Below are 3,252 nucleotides of genomic sequence, written 5' to 3'. Positions count from 1 at the left end.
CACTCAACCAATCCTTGTGGGATTCGACCTCACTCTATTGTGAGTTTTTACTTGACGATAACCGGTGCACTTGCCGGAAGGAATTTTGCCGATCGTGCAATTTCCTAAATCGTAGCATATCAAGTTTATGCACATCAAGTTTATGGCGCCGTTGCCGGGGATTGGTTTTCGATTGACAATTCTCAAATTGGAAGTTAACTAGATTGAGCATTTTTTTTTGCTTTGTTAATTCAGTTCAAGTTACTTGTTGAATTTTAATTTCTGCACTCTGTTACATGCTTTCTTTCTTTATGCCTTTAAATTCAAGCAACTAACTCACTGACTCACTAACTATTTGAATTAATTCCTCAACTGCTCTAACCATACTCTTCCATTAACCAAGAGTATTTCACTTGTTTGGTGCCTGTGCTGTGTTCTTGTATGACAGGTAGGAGAGGAGAGACATCAACTCCTCCATATACCGAACCAGAGAGGACCCTTCATAGACTTAGAAGGGAATCAAGAGGGAAGAGAGTACTGAGAGAAGAGGAATCTGAAGGAGAATCTGAGGACAATTTTGAGGAAGCTCTAGATCTCAACATGGATAGAGAAGTTCACAACCATGAGAGAGCTGATGGAAACAATGCCATTCCCGAGAGGAGGGTTCTTGGTTCATACATAAACCCAACCTTTGGGAATTGTGGTAGCAGCATTCAAAAACCACCCATTCAGGCCAACAATTTTGAACTCAAACCACAGCTAATATCACTTGTGGAGGATCATTGTTCATTTGGTGGGAGTGCTAATGAAGATCCAAACCAACATCTCACAAAATTCTTGAGAATTTGCGACACTGTGAAGTCCAATGGAGTCCAGGAAGATACCTATAAACTGCTCTTGTTCCCATTTTCACTTAGGGACAAGGCAGCTAAGTGGCTGGAATCATTCCCAAGGGGGAGCCTAACAAGAGGTGGAAAGCAAGTTTCTGGCACGTTTATACCCCCCACAAAAGGTCAATAGGCTTCGATCTAAGGTTCAGACTTTTAGACAACAAGATGGTGAAACTCTCTACGAGGCATGGGAGAGATTCAAGGATTTGACAAGGAAATGCCCACCAGACATGTTCCATGACTGGGTGCAATTGCATATTTTCTATGATGGACTTTCTTATGAATCAAGGAAGGCTGTAGACCATTCATCAGGAGGTTCATTGAACAGGAAAAAGACTGTGGAAGAAGCCATTGAAGTGATTGAGACAGTGGCTGAGAATGAGTACTACTATGCTTCAGAGAGACACAACACTAAGGGAGTCATGGAGCTGAACCATGTTGATACAATTTTAGCCCAAAACAAGGTGTTTGCCAAGCAACTAGCAGAGCTCACCAGGAAATTAGAAACAAAGCAAGTGGCTGCAACACACACACAAGATCAAGAGGAAGTAAGCACTGAAGGAGGTGATTGGGAAGAGGCCAACTATGTGGGAAACCAACAAAGGCAATCATATGATCCACATTCCAACACTTACAACCCAGGATGGAAAAACCACCCAAACTTTGGGTGGGGGAACCAACAAACCCAACCACAAAACCACAAACCTTACAACCAAAACCAACATAACAAGTCCACTTACCAAAACTCCAACCAAAGATCATACCAAGCCACACAAAACACTTACTCCCAACCATCATATCATGGCCAAAATAATCAACCTACCCAACCTAATCCGAACCAACAATTTCAAGATCAATTAAACAGGATAGAAGGAATGCTTGCAACCATGAGTCAAGACATAACCGAATTGAAAGCCTTTAAGGAAGAAGTAAATTCTAACTTGCAAAACCAAGGAGCTGCCATCCAGAAGCTAGAAAATCAAATTGTGTATTTGTCTAAGCAAACCCCTGGGCCAAGCGTTTCTCATGCTGCCAAGGCTATTGCAAGGGAAGAATGTAAGGCCATAACCCTCAGAAGTGGAAAGAATCTAAAGGAGATCTCAAAGGAAACCACAGAGGATGAAGCAAAGGAAAATGTGAGAGACAAGGAACAAGGACAATCTTTTACACCGTCTGCAACAAAAGAAAAAGAAAAAGAGGTCCTGAAGCCTTATACACCTAAAGCACCATATCCTCAACGTTTGAAGAAAAGTGAAAAGGATGGCCAATTCTCCAGGTTCTTGGAGATTTTCAAGAAGCTTCAAATCAACATTCCGTTTGCTGAGGCAATAGAGCAAATGCCACTCTATGCAAAATTCTTAAAGGAATTAATGACCAAGAAGAGAAGCTGGAGAAATGAGGAAACTGTGTTGTTGACTGAAGAATGCAGTGCCATCATTCAACACAAATTGCCTCAGAAATTGAAGGATCCAGGCAGTTTCCAAATCCCCTGCATCATAGGAGAAGTCATGGTGGAGAAGGCCTTGTGTGACTTAGGGGCCAGTATCAATTTGATGTCTCTAACAATGATGAGAAGAATGAAGATTGAGGAAGCCAAACCAACAAGAATGGCCCTCCAATTGGCAGATCGAACTTTTAAATTCCCTCATGGGATAGTTGAGGATTTGTTGGTGAAAGTGGGAGATTTTATATTTCCTGCTGATTTTGTGGTGTTAGATATGGAGGAAGAAGCCAAAGCTTCAATAATTCTGGGAAGACCCTTCCTGGCTACTGCTGGAGCCATCATAGATGTACAAAAGGGTGAACTCACTCTTAGACTACATGACGAGAAATTGGTGTTTGACGTATTCAAGGCAATGAGCTATCCATCAGAATCACTAAAGGAATGCATGAGGGTGGATGTAGTGGACATTGCAATACAAGAAACCTTTGAGGAAACAACAAAGGTAGTGGCAGAGGAGGAGTTCACCAAGGATATTGAAGTTAGTGACATCAACGCTGCTGAAACAACCATGCCAAGCATGCCAGAGAGAGTGAAAGAAGAGAAGGAAGCACTAAAACCTGAGCTCAAAGCATTGCCCCCTAATCTCAAGTATGCATACTTGGGTAGTGATGAGAGCCATCCTGTTATCATTAGCTCTGCCCTGAGCCAAGAACAGGAAGAAGAATTGATCAAGGTGCTACAAACTCATCAAGATGCCATTGGATGGACCCTAGCTGATTTGAAGGGGATAAGTTCATCCATATGCATGCATAAAATCTTATTAGAAGAGGATGCTAGACCCTCCATTCAAGCTCAGAGAAGATTGAATCCCGTCATGAAAGAAGTGGTACAAAAGGAGGTCATGAAGTTATGGCAGGCAGGGGTAATCTACCCCATTTC

General features: G+C 42.2%; 1 non-coding gene across 1 annotated transcript; it reads right to left on the bottom strand.

Moving 5' to 3' along the window:
- Positions 1-997: 997 nt before the first annotated feature.
- Positions 998-1,101, bottom strand: LOC148561804 (small nucleolar RNA R71). The gene has a single exon (XR_015886435.1). It is a non-coding gene; the product is annotated as a small nucleolar RNA R71 (small nucleolar RNA).
- Positions 1,102-3,252: the final 2,151 nt, after the last annotated feature.

This window comes from Arachis ipaensis, chromosome B6 (genome assembly GCF_059453495.1).
Source record: "Arachis ipaensis isolate K30076 ecotype BB chromosome B6, ASM5945349v1, whole genome shotgun sequence".
Taxonomy (NCBI): Eukaryota; Viridiplantae; Streptophyta; class Magnoliopsida; order Fabales; family Fabaceae; genus Arachis; species Arachis ipaensis.
Note: the sequence above shows the minus strand (reverse complement) of the source record. Positions and strands in the feature narration are given on the sequence as shown.